General features: G+C 40.2%; 1 protein-coding gene across 5 annotated transcripts in view; it reads right to left on the bottom strand.

Moving 5' to 3' along the window:
* FAM168A (family with sequence similarity 168 member A) overlaps positions 1–23,585 on the bottom strand; it is a 204,809-nt gene that overhangs the window by 177,565 nt on the left and 3,659 nt on the right. Inside the window, exon 2 of one of the 5 annotated variants that reach the window (XM_043580296.1) lies at positions 13,833–13,906. The gene's annotated coding sequence lies outside the window, so the exon portion shown is untranslated. Of the gene's footprint in view, positions 1–12,402; positions 12,993–13,832; positions 13,907–23,585 lie in introns of those variants that run through there. The other 4 variants (XM_043580298.1, XM_043580299.1, XM_043580295.1 and 1 more) reach the window with 4 other exon arrangements.

The following is a 23,585-nucleotide window of genomic DNA, read 5'->3' as shown; positions in this document are numbered from 1 at the left end:
CTGTGATGAAATTGGAAGTATAAAGTATTTCTCCTGCATACCAAAGTACAAGAATTGTCTCAAAGAAAAACATTAAAGCATTCGTGCAATTAAATTTCAAGCTGAACTAGCAGCTTTTTTCATGAAACACCGTTTTTACTTGAAAGAACAACTGGCAGATGAACTATGATTATTCAGACTTGGATGTTCAGCATTTTTTCAAAAATGAATGATGTGAGACTCACTTCATGGAAAACAACTGTCACTATTTGTTGCCATTGCTAAAATTTGAGCTTACAAGCAAAAATTAGAAAAGAATTGACTGATAAGATTGGTGGTAACATTAACTAATGTGATTTTTTGACATTACATAATAGAATACAACATTTAGAAGATCTATGTAACTCAGTAAACCAATATTTTGCAAATGACCAATATATGATGCTACAAAATCATGCCTGGGTAGAAGATCCATTCAAAGTACAAAACAGACCAACAGATTTTAAGGTAACACAATACAAAAAGCTCACTGATATAGTTTCATTTTCTATAATGTAATGGACCTTTAAGAAACTAAGAGTCGTCGGGGCACCTGGGTGGCTCAGTTGGTTAAGTGCCCAACTCCTGATTTCATCTCAGGTCATGATTTTACAGTTCGTGAGATCCAGCCCCACGTCAGGCTCCATACTGACAGCACAGCACGGAACCTGTTTGATATTCTCTCTCTCACCTCTCTCTCTGCCCTTCCCCTGCTGGCACATGACTCCCTCTCTCTCAAAATAAACAAATAAACTTTAAAAAATGAAACTAAGAGTTGTCAGGCACTTGGTTGGCTCAGTCAATAGAGCATGAGACTCTTGGTCTTGGGGTCATGAATTCAAGCCCCACATTAGGCGTAGAGGTTACTTAAAAAAAATTTTTTTTTAAAGAAAAAGAAACTAACAGTTGTCAAGTTTTGGTGTTGATATTCAAAAAAGAATATCCACAATTATCTAAAAAGGCAATTAAAACATTTCTTCCTTTCCTAGCCACATATCTATGTGGGACTGGATTTTTTTTTTTAAGGTTATTTATTTTGAGAGAGAGAACACACATGCACACACGCATGCAGAAACAGGAGAAGGTCAGAGAGGAGAAAAAGAATCCCAAGCAGGCTCCATGTCATCAGCCCAGAGCCGGATATGGGGCTCAAACTCACTAACTGTGAGATCGTAACCCGAGCCAAGATGAAGAGTCCAACGCTTAACCAACTGAGCCACCCAGGCACCCCAGATCAGGTTTTTAATACAAGCTGCTTTTATTAGCTATGTAACCAAATGCAAGCTACTTAATCCCTACAAACCTCAGTTGCTTTAGTTTCGTCTTCTGTAAAATAGGCACAATACCCTACACAAGGTAAATGTGATCATTAAATTATATAAGGGAGAAAAAATACCCAGCATATTACCTGATATACAACTTATTAGGTCCCTTTTGTCTTTCCATCCTCATCCCCTACTAGTTCTCAGGCCTGAGACAAATTATCCTCTTGAGTCTTGATTTCTTCATTCTTACAATAATGCAACATGACACACCTATGCACTATAGGTTAAATAAAATAGTATAATTCTGTTTACAGAAGTATAGTGTAACAATACTTATAGAGATTTTTGCTATAAATTCAAAATAAAACAAGGATGACACATTAGAAAACTGGGATATGTTAAAAAATTCTAAAACAAAGGCTAGAAAATATGAGCATCAGCAGAAACTGTCAACCTTGAAGGACATGATCACAAGGCAAATCAAGATCATAATCTTCAGTCAGCCAAGAATTGAAGTTTACTATAAAAAATATATCAGCCACAGTTCTTTCAAAATGTGCATATCTAAGAAAAAGCACAATCTATACCATTATGAAAACAGGCATATTCTAAAAGGACCCAGATAACTGCTTAAATGGAGGAAGGAGAGGGAGTTGTATTGGAGCTTTATAAACCAAAGCATTCTTACAGTATCTTCATATAGAGATCAATGGTCCATTTATTAAAACATTAAACTCTTAGATAAACAGAGTAACAGTTTGACAAAAAAGATTCTGTATAATTGTTCTCTACACTAAAGATATGCATAATTGCCCACGACACTAAATTTTATAATAAATAAAATAAGAAATATGAGCTTGCTTTAGTCTCTTTTATCTTCAATATTCTACAACCTAAAGTTTGATTTTTGATACCCTATGGGTTAAGAATGAAACGAAGATGGGGCACCTGGGTGTCTCAGCTGGTTGAGCATCTGACTTCGGCTCAGGTCCTGAACTCATGGTTTGTGAGTTCGAACCCCACACTGGGCTCGATGCTGTCAGCACAGAGCCTGCTTCGGATCCTCTGTCCCTCTCTCTGCCCCTACCCCACTTGCACTCTCTCAAAAATAAACATTTTTTTAAAAATTGAATGAAACATAAGAGGAGAAAAGAGGAGGAGCTTCAGGAAGAAGATGGGGAGGGAAAGGAAGAACAGGAGGAAAAGGAAAAGAAGAAATTATAGAGACTGCATGTGACCCGCAAACCTAAAATATTTTTTACTGAAATCATTTGCCAACTCCTGAATATAACCTCTTGCTGCTTCTACTTCTGAATCTTAAGCTATACACCAACATCATCACCAAAGCCTTTATCAATCCAATTAAATTCTAAATTCCATTCTAAAAAAATTTTAAAAACAACATAGTATCTTACTCCTTATTAGAATATCATACTCCTGGCTTGTCCTCTATCCTTACTAGATTCAGTTCAAAAACTAATCACTCACTACTTGTACCCTCTAAAAACTAAAACTATAAAGATGACTAGGATACAGTCCCTGCCACCAAAAAACTTACAGGAGCAGACAAAAACAGTCAATTTACCTAAAACAGAGTATTATGACGTAAGCATGTATTGGATGACCGAGGGAACAAATTGGGGGCACTTACAGCAACCTTTAAGGTTTTGAAAGGTTTCTTAGGGGAGATGGACCCAACCCAGAGGGATGAATAAAAGGAAAAAACGGCGTCAACAAAGGTGTGAAATTGCAAGACATCTGTAAGAACTACATGCTACTCAGTATTCCCAGTCATAGGAAGAGTTACAAGCAGAAGTACATAGGCACAGGTCACAGAAGGCCTAACAGTTATGGTAAGGAGCCTAGACTTTAAAGCCAATAAAGGGATTTAAGCAAGAGAACAATGTGGACATATACACCTACTGGATAGATGTCGTAGCTGCTGAGTAAGACAGGTTTACTAGATGGGTGATACAGAAACCAGTTGTCCAGGTGAGATCAGCGTCTGAACTAAGGCGGTAATAGTAGGAATGGGGAGATGAATTCCAGAAATATTTAGAAACATTTAATTGGGGCTATGAAGGGTAAGGGAGAAGAAATGACTAAGGGCACAAGAATATGCAGTGGGAAAAAGACGGTCTCTTCAACAAATGGTATTAGGAAAACCAGACAGCTACATGCTAAAGAATGAAACTGAACCACTTTTTTACACCATACACAAAAATAAACTTAAAATGGATTAAAGATTTAAATGTAAGACCTGAAACCATAAAAGTCCTAGAAGACAGGACAGGTAGAACTTTCTCTGACATCAGCCATAGCAACATTTTTCTAAATATGTCTCCTGAGGCAAGGGAAATAAAAGCAAAAATAAACTATTAGCACTACATCAAAACAAAAAGCTTCTGCACAGCAGAGGAAACAAAACTAAAAGACAACCTACTGAATGGGTCATTTCCAAAGACCTAGTCAATAAAGGGTCAGTATACAAAATGTATAAAGAACTTACACAATGCAAGACCAAAAAAAACCCAGGTAATCCAATTAAAAAACAGAACATTCTGCAAAGACACAGAGATGGCCAACAGACACCTGAAAAGATGCTCGACATCACTGATCATCAGGGAAATGCAGATCATAACCACAATTAGATATCAACTCACATCTATCAGAATGGCTAAATCAAAAACACAAGAAACAAGTGTTGGCAAGGATGTGGAGTAAAAGGTGGGAATGCAAACTGGTGCACCTCTGAGAAAAACAGTATGGAGGTTCTTCAAAAAATTAAAAACCGAATTACCGTATGATCCAGTAATTCCACTACTGAGTATTTACCCAAAGAATACAGAAACACTAACCCAAAAGGATACACACACCACTATGTTTATTGCAGCATTATGTAAAATAGCCAAATTATCAAGTGTCCACTGATAGATGAATGGATAAAGAAGATGTGGTATATATACACGATAGAATATTAGCCATAAAAAAAGAATAAAATCTTGCCATATGCAACACAGACAGATCTAGAGGGTATAAATGCTAAGTGAAATAAGTCAGAGAAAGACAAATACCATATGATTTCACTCATATGTGGAATTCAAGAAATGAAACAAAGAAAAACAAAAGAGACAAACCAAAAACAGACTATTAGCTATAGAGAACAAACCGATAATTACCAGAGGGGAGGTTAGAGGCAGGATGGGTAAAACTGGTGAAGAGGATTAAGAGCACACTTATCATGGGGCACCTGGCTGGCTCAGTCGGTTGAGCATCCAACTTAAGCTCAGGTCATGATCTCACAGTTTCATAAGTTCAAGCCCCGTGTCGGGCTCTGTGCTGACGGCTCAAAGCCCGGAGCCTGCTTCAGATTCTGTCTCCCTCTCTCTCTTCCCTTCCCCTGCTCACGCTCTCTCTCTCTCAAAAATAAACATTAAAAATTAAAAAAAAAAAAAAACAGTGCTCAGTCATGAGCACGGAATAACATACAGAATAGTTTGAATCACTGAACTGTACACCTGAAACTAAGGTAACACTGTATATTAACTACACTGGAATTAAAATTTTAAAAAAGCAAAAAAGAAAGAAAAAAAGAAGGGCACGTGGGTGGCTCAGTCAATGAAGTGTTCAACTCTTGGTTTCGGCTCAAGCCATGATCTCACGGCTTCATGGGTTCAAGCCCCACATGGGGTTCTGTGCTGGCAGCAGGGAGCCTGCTTGGGATTCTCTCTCTCTCTCTCTCTCTCTCTCTCTGCCCCTCCCCCACTCGCACTGTCTCTGTCTCTCTCAAAATAAATAAATAAACTTTTATAAACAAATAAATAAAATTTTTAAAAAGAGAAAGAAAGGACTAACGGCACATATTCATTAACCAGTATGACTGGATATATGGTAGTACATTTGTTACAAGACTACAAGAAGAGATGATTTTAACTTTTGTGTGGAAGGGGACACAGAATGGAAGAGGTTAGAAGTATACGGGGAAAATGGGTTCTGTTTTGGACCTTTTGAATGTGAGGAAAATCTAAATGTAGAAAATCTGTATGTAGATGGCCAGTAGCTAGTCAAATTTGCAAGTCTGGAACTCACAAGAGAGCTTCATGCTGGAGATATTTCAGAGTCATCAGCATATAGGTAACAATTTAAGCCAATAGAGTGGGCAAGACTACTTAAGGAAAGAATCTTAGAAAGTTCAGTAAGTCAAGGAGCCAACCCTAAGGAATACCAACAGTTACTGAGAAAGCAGAAACAATAAAGATGTCATCTTAAATATCAGCTGATTTCCATAGCTTCAAAAATCTCTTCCAGCTGAACAACTGGGAAGAACAAAAAAACCACAAAACGTGTTCATTAATACACCTTATCTAATGAACAAAGTAAAAATTAAGAAATTCAGTAGAAGAGGACTTTCCAGGTAAGAGGCATAGCATATCAAAAAAACAGGAGCAAGACAGTACAGTATGTTTGGGGTTTTGTTCATTTGGTCTTACAGTAGGGATACATGCTAGAAAGGCCTTAAAAAGAGGTGTGTTCATTTGGTCTTACAGTAGGGATACATGCTAGAAAGGCCTTAAAAAGAGGTGTGAAACTAAGGCCTACAAGAACACTGGGAGGGAACAATCAAGGAAGACTGTGCTTTTGACATCATGAACCATTTTTAAGCTCTCCTTCCACAACACATCCACATCTCCTTTAGGTCTCAGCTCAAGCATTAATTCCTCCAAGCATCTGTCTCTTGCCAGTTCCCCTAGGCAGATCAGGCCACACCAACCTCCATCCTCCCCATGCCCCTTGTTCATGCCCCACTGTGGCATTTATCCTACCATGCTATGGCAATGTGTGGCATGTCTGTCTCCCAAATGTATCGACTCTAAACTCCTTAAGAGCAGGGAATTTTAATTTTTGTAGCCCACACTTACAGCACCCCCTCACCGCCATCTAATAATCACTCAATATGTATTTTGGTGGTTTAAGTTTATTTATTTTATTTTGGGGGGGGGGGATCCCAAGCAGGCTCCATGTTTATCAGCCCAAGGCCAAATGCCAGGCTCCATCCCATGAACCATGAGATCATGACCTAAGCCGAAACCAAGAGTCAGACACTGAGCCACCCAAGTGGCCCTGTATTTGTTGAACAAGTGTATTAAACCTATCTGAAGCAGACAGGACTACTAGCTCTTTGGCCTTGGAATGTGTTGCAGTTGTGGATTTATGTTCTTTGTTTTGCTTTACTTATGATAATATTACATAAATTTCTATTCCAAATGTAAAATGAGTGTGAGGAGATACAGCTCAGAAAAATACTGCATAACAAAAGAACAGCATACAGGAAAAATTTGCTCTAAACAATTCATAAGTAAAATAAAAATAATAGTAGTCACGGCTGTCATATTAAGCACCAATTATATATGTGCCAGTGAGTGTTCCAGGTTCTCTGCCCTTTTTATCTCATTTAACCCATACAACAAATCAACAATGGAGTATTATCACCCTTTTACATATGTGCACATCATTTATCTCACTTCTACTCTGTCTTGGTTATAAGTTACAGGTAGAAAACTGAGTTTTGTCAGAATAATGAAAAGCAAACACTGTATACTGCATTCTCCACTTCAATATAGCCTCGTTTCATTTTGAGCTAGCCAGCACAGTTACTGTGGGACCAAGTCTCATAAATTCACTAGGAGAAAGTCCTCTAGCACATTCTCTGTCCCACTATATCCAACAATCTTCAAGTTTCAAGGGAGAAATTGTGAACTGTCCCTATAACCCTCCTCCAAGAGCAACTCTTCAGAAAAGCAATAAATCAAATATGACAAGCTTTTTACCTCTGTGTGGGGATTTCAATTTTGTAAACTAGGATGGTAAAAACCCTAACATTTATATAATACTTTCCAGTTTAAAAAGTATTTCCACATTTATTATCTCATTTGAGACCCATTTTACAGACAAGCAAACTGAAACTCCAACAGATTTTAATGAATCTGGATTTCACACCTCTTAGACAAAAAAATTCTTGATGTCTAGGTTGTTACATTCTGATATGTATAACTGAGCACTTCCTATCCATGGTACTCTCTGTACATCAGATGACAGACCCTCCTGTACAACCAGGAAAGGATCAATGTACTAGGCAGACTACCTGCAAAAAGACACACACAAATTCTGACGAAAAGAATGAAGTGACCTATCAAAACAGGAAATGAAGTTCTACGTTGGTATAACAAAGAATTAGTATCTAATAAATACAGAGCTAGCAATGAGGAAAAAGCTCTAAGAAAGTGCTGTTCCAAAGCTCACAAAGGCTGCTATTACCCCCTCCCATTCCTATTTCCAAGTACGATTGATCCACATCTGGATAATCTCATCAGCCATAAATGCAAGCTGGCTTCTTGCTATCTAGACTACCCTGTGTGTGTGTACACATGCTCATCTACTGAGGTATACATATAATTTTACTTACATATACATATAAGTAAAAACAATAGCCAGATAATGGGATTATAGACAATAATTTTGCTTCCTTTTACTTTTTGTAATTTCCAATTTCTACCACATGCATGTTATTTTAATGGTAGAAAAAAAATAAGAATGATAAGAACATGGCCAGAGAATACTTACACTATGATTCTATTTACATAAAATTGCAACAGTAAAAAAATAAATTGTTTAAAGATATGCACTTGTTTGGTAAAACTATAAAGACAAGAAAGCGATCCACACAAAATTCAGGAAAGCAGTTACTTATTAGGAATAGAGAAGGAGAGAGATTCAATCAGGCAGGGAATAACAAAAGGCTTTAAAGGTACTAAAAATTTCCTTTTTAAGCTAAGTAGGAAAAAGACAGGTCTTCAATTTGTTACCATACTTTAAAATAAAGATGTATATTATACACACCTTTATACATACGATTTATTCTGCAATGTAAAAAGAAGATACAAACAGGGTTGGAAAATCAGAATTTGGGGGCTGTAACCCAGACTTTTCCATTTACTGTGACCTTAAACAATTCATTTAAACCCTCAGAGCAGTTTTCTTATTTTATAGATGAGGAAGCTACAGCTAACATGTTTAGCACTTTACTGATTAAAGTTCCTAGACTACAGTACAAACATGTAAATAGATAAACTGTGAGATGATAATACAAAGTAATCCCTCTTTATTAAATTATAGAACATCGTTATACCAAGAACTCAATGGTAGGACACACAAGGCTATTTACATTCTAATATCTTCTTGTCTCATAATAATGGCAACAATTAATGTTTTTTAATATGTACTATGTAATCAACCCACTATGTTAAATACTTTCCATGGATTATTTTGTTTAATCCTCAAAACAACCCTATGAAATTAAAATTAGTTCTCTCATGCCCACTTTACAGATAAGACTATTGTGCCCAAGGTCACACAGCTAGCAGTATATGGTGGACTCAATTCAGAAGCCACACCTTTCACCACACCAAGTTATGCCTCACTTTTCTCAATTTAAGATTATTTATTTATTTAGAGAGAGAGAGCACAAACGGGAGGGGCAGAAGGGGAGACAGAGAATCCCAAGCAAACTCCGTGCTGTCAACGCAGTGCCCAACATGGGGCTCAATCCCACAAACCAGGAGATCATGACCTGAGTAGAAACCAGGAGTTGGGCATTAACTGAGACACCCAGGCTCCCCTCTCACTATATTTAATTCATCTATCTCTCCCAACAACGAAAGACTCCTTCACAACTGTTTTTTGTTCATTTTTATTTCCCTGGCACTTAGCAGGCAATAAGTAAATAAACATTGAACAAATAGTTCATATACATACAGTGTTTTCAAGGCATAACGTTATTTCAGGACATGAACTGATTTGTTTCCCTTGATGGCCTTGCCAAACATAAAAGTGTTTGTTTGTTTTTACTATTTTAACCATTTTTAAGTGTGCAATTCAGGAGAAGTACATTCACAATGTTGTGCAACCATTACCACTAAGTATGAAAGGTTTTTAATGACTTTACTGAAATCAATCACTCAGCTATCAATAGGTAGAATGGGGATTTGAACCCAGGACTCTCCACCCCTAAATTCACAGGCTATTCATTCTACCGAGGGGCCTATCAATACTTCCATCTGCTCTCTCCTTCTTACCAGAATATCAGAAGAATTAAACACACACTTTATATACATTTCTACTGCACAGGTGCCCACAGCTGTGAGGGGGGAAAAATCCACCAAGACGCTTCTCCCAGGTGATTACTTTTCATTTTGAGCTTTCAAAAGCTAGAGCTTTAACATAAATATCTCACCTCTAGCTCAAGCCTGCAGATCCGCAAAAGCAATGTCTGCACCCCAAAGTTATGAGAAGAAATGCTTGCATTAGATTACACTCTCACGGAATTACAGGTAACTGCTCAAACCTGGTTTTTATTGTAATACAGCTTCCTTATAACAAAACACTTTCAATCCCAAGGATAAGTCAAATCTTCCATCATTCTACCTATTTTGGAACAACAACCAAAAAAAAAAGGATTCTAAGTATTGGGCATTTTTACATGCTCAACTGTGAAAGCCAAGGAAAATGGATTGTTTACGAGCTGAAGTCTGAAGCTTGAACAAGCAAACAAAAAATCATTTTGATCCTGTTGATGCCAATTTTATCCTCTTTACATCCCTCCTCATGTTTTCTCAGTCTGAGCTCTAATCAACAGCTACTTCATGTTTAACATATCATAGTTAATGCAATTAAGTGCAGAAAATTGTTTCCCTAAAACTGTTTCCCCCCAATCACACCCCTCTCTACCTTCCAGGATCACTATTCTGCCATAAGAATGAGCATATCATGAAGCTTTAAATAAAATTGCTGATGAATAGATGGAGACACTGCTTCTGCAGTTAATGCAATGTTCCTATATCAACACCAACTCCTAAAAAAAACACAAAAATGATTCTATATGCTTTACCTAGCCACATCAGACAGAATTCTGACCATCTGAATTCCTTTAGAAGAAAATTCAATCTATAGACATATAGTCCAATTATTTTAAATCTTATCAAGTAATGTCAAAAGAGAATCAAATGAAAAACTCCATCAATACCAAACCATTTCACCAATGAATATTTATGACATTTCTGTATTTCCTGTCTTCTCTCTGTTTACATAAAGCAGTGGTGCCAAGATTCATCTCAGGATTATTAGCCTGCAATACAATGATGGGCCTAATTGCCTTGCAAACCAGGACACCAATAAATGGAGTCTTCAGACAATCAATTTTAAGAGGAGAGAAAAAAAAAAAAAAAAAAAGGCCTAAGCTCTCTCTACATACATGCACTTTGCCTAAGAAATAAATTCAGCCTCATATTTTTCAGTCTCATTTATGGGTTCTCAAGCAAGAAATGCTCCCTTAAATATCTCAACTCATCACATCTATTTAATTCCAAATTCCAGGACTAATTTTCTTTTTTTTTTTTTTTTTTTTTTTCCAGGACTAATTTTCAAATGCACCAAGGAGAGGGTGGGAAGAAGCAGGCAGAGACATCATATAGAAAGATATCTATCACATTTCAGATTTATCTTCTCCATCTTTAGTTTGGGAGGTTTTTTCCTCAAAGTTTCTTCTTATGATAAATGAATAGAAAACACCCTCCCGTCGCCCCCCCCCCCCTTAATTCTACTTTAACTGAAGCCCCTCTTAACTTCACCTTTCAGGTTGATTTACTTCCAAATATGATACTAATACAAATGAAACAAAAAGATCGAACTAACAGCTTAAGACATCCTCTAGGAAAGAAAGTCTTTAATGTACCTTCTCTGTCCCCTGCAAAGTCCCCTCTGATTACTGTCCCTCCCCTAACCACAGCCTCCAAAGCTGTCCATTTAAGTACAACCCCTTACCCTCTTGTGTCTCTTGGAGGACATAAGAATCTTTCCTCTCTAGAATCATCCAACCCACTTCTTCCCAGCCCTGCTCACCACCCCACTCCATCCTCCCTGCCCCATCCGCACCTGCAACTCCAGGTTTCCCACTCCTTAAATAGCTTCTTTGCCACCTCACCATCAGCAACCACCCCTCCAGTCCTACCAGTTCATCTCAGACACTCCTTTTCCAAAACTCCCTCCACCACCTTGGAAAGGGGCATTTTCTTCAAGATACCATCCCCCAACCTTGTGCACCACCTGCCACTATTCTTTCACTGTGTCTAGCCCAGCAGCGTCTTCTGAGCCCTCTGACTCAACCCCGCACCCAGGGAGCCACCATGCCTTTTCCAGTGGCTCTAAAATCACCCTAAATCCCATTCCCTGTGTCCCCCTCCAATTTCAATCTCTGCCTGCCCATTTTGGGCCTAACTTCTAGTTTACCCCCCTCCTGCCAGCTCGCCATCATACTCCTCTCATTGAAAGTCCCACCCCCACCAAGCTCCTATTCCAACCTCCATAAGCACTCCCCAGAAAAACCCCCAATTCTACCTCCTCTGCTCTCCTAACCCACGCTATTCCATAAGTCTCCACAAATTACACCGCCCCCAGAGGGCAAACGCCCACTTCAAGCTCAGGTCTCAACCCATGCCAAGCCCCTTACTCCCAGCCCCTACCACCTACTTTAGTCTGCCTTAGGTCCATCCCAAATTCCACCCTCCTGAATTAACATCCCTCCCCCAGGGTCCTATCCAACCCTGCAATCCCACTGTCTATTGAAATCATCTCCCCACCTTGCACCCCGGCTGGATCCCAAGCTGTCAACTGCTCCAAGCCAACCCCAATCCATCACCCTCATTCAGTCCCCTCCCCCATTAAAAGCCATCCCACTTCAGTCTCATCATCCATGTCGCCCAAAAACATCCCAAATTCCACCCCGACCTCCCAAGCTCACGCTCCTGTCCCATATCGGGTCAATCGCTATTAAAAGTCCCCTTCCCTCGTCGCCGCCCCCCCCCCAACCTGCTTGGGTCCCACCCTCACCCCACCCCCAGCCCGCGCCTGGACAAGTCTCCCCTGCCAACCCGCCGTTCCATCGCGATCTCAACCCCCTTCCCCCAACCCGCGCGGGGGCTCCGCAGCCCCCACTCTCGTTCTCCTTAAGTACCACCGGCCCAGGCTCCTAGAGAGCGGACCAGGAGAGGGGGGGAGGTCTCCTCACCGGCGAGCCGCTGCAGGCGAAAACGGCGGCGGAGGCGGCGATGCCCTTGTCTTCTCTGGAGACTACAGCGACGACGCTCTCACTCCCTCGCCTGTGTCCAGTAAGGTGGCGGATGGCGCGCAGGGACCGAGAGCCTCCTCCTCAGATTCGGCTCTGAATCCTCTGCAGTAGCCGACGAAGAGCCCGACGGGTGGGGGGAGGGGACGCTCGGCTGCGGGCGAAGGAGGAGGAGGCGGAGGGAGGGGGCGGGGGACCGCTAAGAAGGGCGGGGAAGGAGGAGCCTGCGCGGCGCCGCGACACGTCCCACAGCCTCAGCGCGCCGGGACCACAATTCCCGGCATGCCCTGCTCCGGCTCGCGCCTGGCCTGCGCGGCCTGCGCCTCCAGCCGCGCGCCCTATGCAGAGTGGCCGCGCCCGCCCTGGTCACGGACAATGGAGTAAAGTCAACCATCCCTTAGCGGCCTTTGTAAACTCAGAAACCATTTGTGAGGAAAGCTAGGTCTCCCCGAGCCCTCTTCTCAAAGTAGCGATGTTTGCAACGTCTCCAACCTCTTTACACACACATACACCCGCCGCCGCCGCCCCCTGCTGGACTACACTTCCCAGCATGCTCCCACAGTCTCCCGCCCTCCTTCCGGACCCTTCTCAGAGGCGGTACTAGAGTTCCCAGGGGGTGGTGCCTGCGAAATGCTGGGAGATGCAGTTCTCGTTTCTTCCTCCATGTTAAGAAAAAGAAGTGAAAGAGAGGAAAAAAGGAAGGAATAAGCTAACCCACTGAGGATAGGCCTAGATGGGTTAGATCACCTGTGAGTCTGTACTCTCATCGTCAGCCCCGTTGCCACTGTCACACCAGAGCTAATTCAGCAGCTCCCTCCTGGTCTCCCTGCAAATCAGAGGACGATTTGGCAACTTAAATGCAAATGTGAAAAGAGGTTGCTTTTCGACCGGGCTCCATTACTTTAATTTTTTTTACCTTAAAAAGAGAATGAAACATTTTGAAAAAGATGAATGCACAAGGTGCATTGAGGTTTTTGATTATCGGGGTATTGTAAATATCCATTTGTATATACAAACAATACAGTAGTAAGCAGCTATTTGAAATGATGATGTAGATCTATTTATTGACACGAAAAGCTATCACCATTTATTCTGGAGGGAAACACATTGATTACAGAACAGCATGTTTAAATGGTCCAATTTACGTGAAGTTTGAGACGATAGTCTATAAAAGCATAGTGAGACTTAAGCAAAGAGGTTCCCCAAATACTATCAGTGATTATCTTGGAGGAAAGGGTGTCAGATTTCAAGTAATTCTTCTTTTCTTATTGCCTGAACTGTTTAAAAAAGAGCATCTAATTTTTTAAGTTATAAGACTATTTTCAAAAAATTTTCAAAATCCAACAACAATTCTTTGCTGTCTAAAAGCTTACCACGGCTTCCTGTTGCCCTCGGTGGTGCTCCGGGATGAGGCCTGTCTGGTTTTTCTGTGAGCTCAACAGTTCCACTATTAAAACAAATAATGGTGGTTATTGACAATTAATAAAAAACCATTAAATTAGTAGAATGTTTTCTATTCTCATTACCTATTCTCAAATTTTTACTTCTTCCGGTCTTTCCAAAGCCATTTCCTCCTTTTCTCCTCATTCTTGAAATTCAAACCAAAATCCTACCTTCCCTAGAATGAATTTTAGGTACATTAATTTTCTTTCTATCTGAATTTTTATAGCACTGGTTTTTAATCTCTGGGCCAGAGATCTCTGTGGAGATGGGGAGTGAGGAGGGAGGAACAGAGTTACTGTAAAGGGTCTGCAAAGCTCTCCTTAAACAAAACGTTGTCTATTGACTGAATAAGTCTTATACTTAAAAAAATAATTTTTCTTCTGTGTCCAACTCTCCTAGCATATGGAACATGGCATCAGATGATTCCCCTATTTAGCATAAATCCTGTTATGGTATTTTAGATTTAGGATATTGTTATTCCTTGATGTTCTGAACACTAGAACATTCAAGCTCCACTAGCCAGCCCACTGGAGAACCTCAAGCGTACGTGAGAAAGGCCAGGTTCCTTGTATCAGAGGTTAATGTGGTCTACAGCCCTGCTGCAATCAGTCTCTTCAGCTTCACCCCACCTAACTCTAGTTACACTTCTGTTCCTTATGACTCACTCTGCCCAAATATATCGGGTACTGTCATTTTCTTTTGTTTTTTTTTTTTAAGATTTTTTTTTTTTTTTCAGTAATCTCTACCTAATGTAAGGCTCAAACTCACAACCCTGAGATCAAAAGTTGCACATTCCACCAACTGAACCAGCCAGGTGCTGCGGGCACTATCATTTTCAAACTGCCTATCTCATTTTCATCCTTTCTGCCCAGCCTTAAAAGCCCAGTCCCATACATACATTTCCCCAAATATCATAGCCCCTCTGCTCCCTTTTTTTTTTAATTTTTAAAAAAATTTTTAGTGTTTATTTTTGAGAGAGAGAGAGAGACAGAGCACGAGTGGGGGAGGGGCAGAGAGAGGGGGAGACACAGAATCCAAAGCAGGCTCTAGGCTCTGAGCTGTCAGCACAGAGCCCAACATGGGTCTCTAACCTGTGAATCGCAAGATCATGACCAGAGCCAAAGTCGGACACTTAAACAACTGAGCCACCCAAGTGCCCCTCTCTTTTCTGAGCTGAGTAAGAAAAGTGCCTGTGACATGTTTGCTATGTGACAGGGAAGTCCCTTCCCCTCCCTAAGTGTTGCATTGCCCAGGCCCTCTTCTAAACCCTCTTTACTCCCCTCCTCCTTCTTTTTCCCATTTGTCCTACTGGAAGAAAGAGGGGGGGCTGGGTGAAGGTCAGAATTAGAAGGGATCTGGTCTGGCCAGGAAGTAAAGCATTATCAGGTTTAGGGTCACAGGGATGAGAAAGTTTACCAGACTATCCTAAATTAGACCTTGCCTTAAACATGCTGGGTGACCTTTAGTAAGTCTCTTAACTGTCCTCAATCTCAGTGTTTACATCTGTAAAATGGAAGGAATGAATCCTGCCCTGTCCCCTCAAAACGTTATTAGGAGAATCCAATAAAACGATGAGTATGAGAGTATTTGGAGACTGTAAAGTGACACTTACAGTGCAAACCCTTCATCTAATTTGAGAATTCTCTCTCCGAATCCCTGCCAACTGTTGGTATGTAAACTTTTTACTCAGAATTAGACCATTATTAATGGATTTATTAAAGTATTTAAGGAATCAACTCCATGAAGCCAATTTAATTCCTTGATAAATTTTCTGTATAGCACAGTTAAACAATTTCTAACTTTTCTAGATCTTTTTCTATATTGAATTTTCATCAAGATATATTCTTTTCTCCATCAATTTTACAAGAAAGGTCAGATTCTTCGGTTATCTTTTATCTTTACCAATTTTTACTGATTTTTGCTTCAGCTATTATGAAGTTTCTAGTCATTATTTCCACCAATTCCACCTTTTCCTGGAAGGAGTTTGAGCCATTGTCAGTTTTATTTTGTGTTGATTATGTCTACCAAGTGGAATCTTCCCAGGGGTCAACTTTGCAATGTTTAATGTTACCAACAAAGATGGGATCATTCAGTTTGCTTTTCCATCCATAATAAATGTTTACCACATGTAGTTTTAGCCATTGTCAGTTTTATTTTGTGTTGATTATTTCTACCACATCTAATTTTTTTTTTGTTTTCTGCAACCCAAGCAAAACACACTCAAGGACAAAATGACAGTGTCAAAACACTATCCTTTGCCTGTTATTATCTGATTAACTGGGACTGTGAGATGGTTTTGTCTCCACTGTGTTAATGAGTTTGTTTGAGCTCCTCTTTCTCTCAAAGCATCTCTTTAAGAGCATTGGCACACATGTGTGGGCTGGACTCTTACTTAAGAATTGCTTGCAAAAAAAAAAAAAAAAAAGTATTGCATTAGAATTGCAAGAAAATGGACATTACAGACCATGTTAGGAGAACCAATTTTCATTGAGCCAGCTGCTGGGCTGGCATTTAAGATCCATTATGTCATTTAATCCTTCAGCCTAAACTTCCTTTACATGCCCATTTTATAGCAGAGAAAATTGAGGCCCAGAGAGAGGAAGAGATGGCCGAATTAGGATCAGAAACCAGGCCCTGGTTTAACACGTGGTGCAATTTGAATGTTTACAAGTTCCAAAAATTATGTAACTTAATTTTTAAGCTTTTGCAATCATCTTAATGGAAAATTAAATTATAATTTTAGAGTTTAGCTAAGATAAACAAGAAAAATGCATGAATATAAACAAAGCATTCTCAAAGAGATTTTTGTAAATTAAAAATAGAATTACCATATGCTCCAGTAATTCCACTGTTGGGTATATACCCAAAGAAAACAAAAACACTAATTCAAAAAGATATATGCCCCCCTATGTTTATTTCAGCATTTATAATAACCAAAATGGAAGCAGCCCAAGTTTCCATCAATAGATGAGTAGATAAAGAAGATATGGGGTGTGTGTGTGTGTGTGTGTAATGGAATATTACTCAGTCATAAAAAAAAGAATGAAATCTTGCCATTTACAACCACATGGCTCTGGAGAGTATTATGCTAAGTGAAATAAGTCAGTCAGAGAAAGACAAATACCATATGATTTTACTCATATGTGGAATTTAAGAAACAAAATTTAAAAAGAGGCAAGCAAAAAAGAAAACCAGACTCTTAACTATAGAGAACAAATTGATAGTTACCGGGAGGGGTTGGGGGGAGGGGGGTGTGGAGACATGAGTGAAACAGGTAAGGGGATTAAGAGTACTAAGTGATGAGCACTGAGTAATGTACAGAATTGTTGAATCACTATATCATATACCTGAAACACTGTATGCTAATTATCCTGGAATTAAATTGTTAAATGTTTATTTAGTTTTGAGAGAGAGACAGAACATGAGCTGGGGAGGGACAGAGAGAGAGGGAGACACAGAATCCAACGCAGGCTCCAGGCTCTGAGCTGTCAGCACAGCAGGGCTCGAACCCACGAACTACAAGATCATGACCTGAGCTGAAGTCGGCCGCTTCACCGACTAAGCCACCTAGACACCCCTTGAATTAAAATGTTTTAAATATATTTAAATTTTTTTATGTTTATTTTTATTTTTGAGACAGAGAGAGCATGAGTGGGAGAGGGGCAGAGAGAGAGGGAGACACAGAATCTGAAGCAGGCTCCAGGCTCCGAGCTGTCAGCACAGAGCCTGACATGGGGCTGGAACATACATACCGTGAGATCATGACCTGAGCCGAAGCCGGATGCCCAACCGACTGAGCCACCCAGGCACCCCTAAATATATTTTAAAAAGAGATTTTTTTTGTGTGATAGCAAATGAGATAAGGAGTATGAAAATGTTTTGTAAATGACCAAACCCTGGACAAATGGAAGTTACTACCATTTGTGATGAAGGCTGTTATATCAACCTGTTAGGCCACCTTCCCAGAGTGCTAGAAAACTAATAACATAATAACATTCAGTAGATGGGTATCAAATGCCCATCCTAATATTTAATTCTAACAACCAATACTAAAGAATAGGATTGCATCCTATATATCTATCCTTTAAGACCCAATTCCGACATCAGGAAGCCTCTCCTCACCTTTGGTTAGGTTAGAAGCCCACTGTGCTCCCATGGACTGCTCACACTATATGTTCACTGTCTATTTACTGTCCTCAAGGACAAGGAGCAAGGTGGTCTGGTTCATCTCTGTGACCCACCTAAATCAGTTCAGCCTGGGGCTTCTCACAGCGTAAGCCTTCAGTAAATACTGGTTGAATTAATGAACAAATCAGGGGCGCCTGGATGGCTCAGTTGGTTGAGCGTCAGACTTCGGCTCAGGTTGTGATCTCAGGGTTTGTGAGTTTGAGCCCCGCGTCGGGCTCTGTGCTGTCAGCTCAGAGCCTAGAGCCTGCTTCAGATTCTGTGTGTCTCTCTTTCTCTGCCCCCCACCTACTCACACTCTGTCTCTCCTTCAAAAATAAATAAACATTAAAAAAGAATAAATCAATCCATTAGGGGCTACTAGCTGGCTCAGTCAGTGGAGCACAGGACTCTGGATCTTTGGCTTGAGAGTTCAAGGCCAACAATGGGCATAGAGATCACTTAAAAATAAAATATTTTTTTAAAAATCTAAGGAAGTTTATTTTTTAATTAACATGACAAGTATATAGACCATACAATCAACAAGGGAAATAACAATAAAGCTGGGGGAAGAGTTTTTTTAAATGACAATGGAAAGATAAATTAAGGGCAAAGGTAAATCATAAATGAATCTGCACAAACATAACAGCTATGGAAGCTTCCATGCAGCAGCAGGCAATTGGAGGAAAGAGGCTTGACATCCCAGGTTCAAATCGTAACTCAACCAGGAATGCGTGTTTAGTCACTTCCCCTCCTACACCTGATCCTTATGCATAAAATTGCTGACCATATAGAACCTCAGGGCAGATAAAAGAATTAATCAAAGTACCAGATGTTTTGCATGCTCTGAAAAGCTGACAGAAGTGAGGGCTGTTACTGATGAAGGTCAGGAGAGAATTTGCTGGGAAGTTTACGTTTAGGAAGATCCTTTACATAAAGCTGCTCAGTTCATAAACTTGAAAAAAAAAAAAAGCAGTCTGATTATAGTGGGTTAAATTGTGTCTCCCAGAAAGTCCCAGTTTTAACCCTCGTACATGTGAATGCGATCTTATTAGAAAGTAGAATCTTGGCTATTAAAAGTCTTAGGATGAGATCCATCCTGGATTTAGGTGGGCCCTAAATCCAGTGAGTGGAGGTGTCTTTATTAGGAAAAAGAGAAGAGATTTGAGACACAGAGACAATAAATGGGAAGGCCATGTGAAGATAGAGGCAGAGATGAGTCACGCAGCCCCAAGCTAAGGAAACACCAAGGACTATTGGAAGCCACTAGAAGCTGGGAGGGAGGCATAGATGGATTCTCCCGAAGCCTCCAGGAAGAACAAGCCTGCTAACATCTTGATTTCAGACACCTGGCCTCTCAACTGTGCAAGGATACATTTCTGTTGTTTTAAGCCACGAGTTTGTAGTAATTTGTTAAGGCAGTCCTAGGAGACCAATATACCAATTAAGCTGGAAACCCAAGTAATCAACTAATTAGCAAATATTTTAAGACCCCCCCAAAAAGATTCAGAAGAGTATATTTTGGGAAATGTTGATCAGTTCCACTTAATCTCTAAAAGCAGCTATAGAAAATTTGTGTTAACATCCATTGTCTTCAAATCCATGCCTTTTCTCTTTTTAACTAATAGTTCTTGACCTGTCTCCTGGGGTGGCCCATACTTTGAATGAGTAGAAAGAACTCTGGTATCATACAAATTGCACAGACTTAGGAGACCAGATCTGGGTTCATATCGCAGCTCAGCCACCTAGAGGCTACCACATTGAGAAAATCATTTGTCCTTATTGAACCTCCATGTCCTCCGTTGTAAGATGTGACTAATATTATCCACTTCGTAGGGTGAAATGAATTACTTCATGTCAAGTACAGTGCCTGACCCAGGAGATTCATAACTTTGCCTTGTCCAGAGAGCAATAGAGATCTTCTCTTTTTATCTGGGTGATGTTTGGCTGGTGGAGGAAGGGAAAGGAAGGAGCCACTAATTTTCATTTCAACTAGAAGGTGGGAAAGCATTCCAGAAAAAGAGAAAGAACAAGTGCTTTTATTTCCAGAAGAGCTGAGGTTCCTCTGGGTGGGATCTATGAACCCCCATAGAAGAAGATGGACAGCATTGGGTACTTATGTATTATTCATTCAGCATAAGGTACTGACCCCAGGCACAGTAACTCCTGCCTTGGCTGCCTGGGATTTGGGTGGAATTGGGACCAAGAGAGAGAGGTCACTGGTACTGTAGTTATCAAATTCCAATCTGGACTGAGCTCCTTTGGGAAAGTTTACTGAAGTGGAAACGCTTGAAGTGTACTCTGAAGGATGAGGAGGAACTCATCAGACAGTGAAGGAACCTGTAGAGGGCAGAGGAAGCGTCCCTGAGTTCAGGAAAACTCAGATCAGGGGTTCTCAACCTTTTCGTGCCATGGACCCTTTAGGTAGGCTGCTAAGGCCTATGAAGCCCCTCTCAAAATAATGATTGTAAGTGCATAACATAAAATACCAGAATTATCAAAGAAACCATTTATACTGAAATACAGCGATCAAATATGAATATATATTCATTCACAAATTAAAGATCTCACTACCTAATAACCACACAGTTTCAAAGTAGTGATGAACACAAAATATGTCAGCATATTTTCAAGATATTTCAAAATATTTCAAGATATTTTGCAACAACTGTAATGTGATAGGGAAACATCTGTGATTTCTGTTGGTGACAAAATTGGAAGGTACTGCTAAGTCTACTTGTGGCTTGTCACCTATATTCAAAATGGAAAGAAAAACCAGATTTCTGTAAAGATTAATGAATATAAAAATGTAGCTCTCCCATCCAAGATCACAGCCCTCTGGACTCTCAGGCCCCAGGTTAAGAATCTCTCTTCCAAGTAGTTGGACTAGAGCATAAAAATTATGTAGGAAGGGACGACAGAGACTGGGGGCTTGTGTCTGTGACAGGAATTTTAATTTTTAAAAAATTTTTTTAATGTTTATTCATTTTTGAGAGACACAGAGTGTGAGCGGGGAGGGGTAGAGAGAAAGGGAGACAGAATCCAAAGCAGGCTCCAGGCTCTGAGCTGTCAGCACAGAGCCCAATGTGGGGCTCAAACCCACGAATCATGAGACCATGACCTGAGCCAAAGTCAGATGCTTAAGTGACTGAGCCACCCAGGTGCCCCGGGAAAGGAATTTTTTTTTAAATATAATTAATTGTCAAGTTAGTTAACATACAGTGTATACAGTGCGCTCTTGGTTTCGGGGGTAGATTCCCATGATTCATCGTTTACATACAACACCCAGTGCTCATCCCAACAAGTGCCCTCCTCAATGCCCATCACCCATTTTCCCCTCTCCCCCACCCCCTTATTAACCCTCAGTTTGTTCCCTGTATTTAAGAGTCTCTTATGGGTTTGCTTTCCTCTCTGTTTGAAACTATTTTTTACCCCTCTCTACCCCCATCATCTTCTGTTAAGTTTCTCAAGTTCCACATATGAGTGAAAACATATGATATCTGTCTTTCTCTGACTGACTTATTTCACTTAGCATAATACCCTCCAGTTCCATCCACGTTGTTGCAAATGGCAGCATTTCATTCTTTCTCATTGCCAAGTAGTATTCCATTGTATATATAAACCACATCTTCTTTATCCATTCATCAGTTGATGGACATTTGGGTTCTTTCCATGGTTTGGCTATTGTTGAAAGTGCTGCTATAAACACTGGGGTACATGTGCCCCTGCGAATCAGCACTCCTGTATCCTTTGCAGAAATTCCTAGTAGTGCTATTGCTAGGTCATAGGGTAGTTCTATTTTTAATTTTTTGAGGAAACTTCACACTGTTTTCCAAAGCAGCTGCACCAGTTTGCAAGAGGGTTCCTGTTTCTCCACATCCTCGCCAACATCTGTTGTTTCCTGAGTTGTTCATTTTAGCCACTCTGACCAGTGTGAGGTGGTGTCTCAGTGTGGTTTTGATTTGTATTTCCCTGATGATGAGTGATGTTGAGCATCTTTCTATGCATCTGTTAGCCATGTGATAGGAATTTTTAATGGAGTGTGGGGTTCAGAAGGTAGTGCCATGCAGTTGGCAAAGACTAAGGAGCCAGCCAGAATTGAACTCCAATCCTCCTTCCTATCTCCATCCTCACAAGCTGTGTGACCTTTGGGCAAGTCACTTCATCTTTCTGCAAAATGTGGATATTCACACATACCTCCCAGGGCTGTTATGAGTGTCTAATGTAAATTTCTCTTCAACCCTACAACTCTGTAAAGAGACAAGGATTTTGCATTTTGTTTTGTTGTATTTGTTTACAACTGTATTGTTTTGGTTCTTTATGAAGGAGGAAAGCTTTAGAAAGGTTGGCAGGAGGCACTTGGGGATGGCAGGAATGAATAGAGCAAAGCGGACAAGATCAGGCAGACGAGAAGTTGTCTCTGGATGGACTGATCTTAGGTCTCAGAGAATACACTTGAGGTAAGCAAAACAGTGCAGAGAGAACAAGACTGAGGCAGGAAATCCCCCACAGGGAAGAGCCTAGAAGTAAGAGCCTCTGTCCAAATACCTATGGCCTGTCATGTTGCTGTTCTGCAAGAGATGGAAAAGTTCTGACAATAGAATAACCACCTGCTGCGTACCCACTAGTTTGCTCTCATTATAGTCTTAAGGGGGGGGGGGGGCTGTTCCTTTTTTCTCCAGTTTTAGGAAGTCTTTATCTATTGTGAACAATCACCTTTTGACAGTCAAAACTGATTTCAACGAGGATAAATTTGCACAAATTTATCAAAGGATGCACCAAACCCATCCTTTCCAGCTCTCACATTTTCTTGTAGGCTTTTTGTTTTCTCCTAAACTTCTCTTGAAACATTCTAATCCTAACCTGGATGAATTAAGGGGAAAAGAAATGTGTCTGCATCTCACCCAAGAGAGCCTGGGAGGCTGTTTTCTGCAAAGGCTATTCAGGAGCCAATGCCTTTGAGGGTAGTGAGAGGAGATTACCAGAAGTAGGAAGGTCTGGGGCTTGGACATATGTGTGGCCTGCTGTCTGGAGGGACAGCGCATGGTAGATAGAAGGACATTGGTATCCATTAACCAAAATATTTTTCTCTACAAAAGACCAGATCCTTTGCAGGAGAAGGAGCCCATATAATGTAAGCTCTGAATTGGATTTAATTTGATTTAAATTGAATAAAGTAATATGTCATTTCTTACTTCCCTAACTTTGTGGAGTAAGATTCACACCCGCTATACAATCAACAGAAAAAAATAAAACTGACAACATCTAAATTGCACACAGTGAAATTACTCATTGACTAAAATGGATGGAAAAATCAAGGAAGCCTTCTTGACAAAATGTAGATCTGGAAAATTCATCCCAGGAAAAGTGAACTCCATAGAAAATAGAAATAATGACCACAAAAGATAACTTACAATGGCAGAAGCTATAATTATTAAACTGTGATATGGATTTTTTAAATTGACTGGTAACACAAATCATCATTATGAAATTTATACCGAAAATTATTTTTCAGATGA

Source organism: Prionailurus bengalensis, chromosome D1 (genome assembly GCF_016509475.1).
Source record: "Prionailurus bengalensis isolate Pbe53 chromosome D1, Fcat_Pben_1.1_paternal_pri, whole genome shotgun sequence".
Taxonomy (NCBI): Eukaryota; Metazoa; Chordata; class Mammalia; order Carnivora; family Felidae; genus Prionailurus; species Prionailurus bengalensis.
This window is presented reverse-complemented; position numbering and strand designations above follow the sequence as displayed.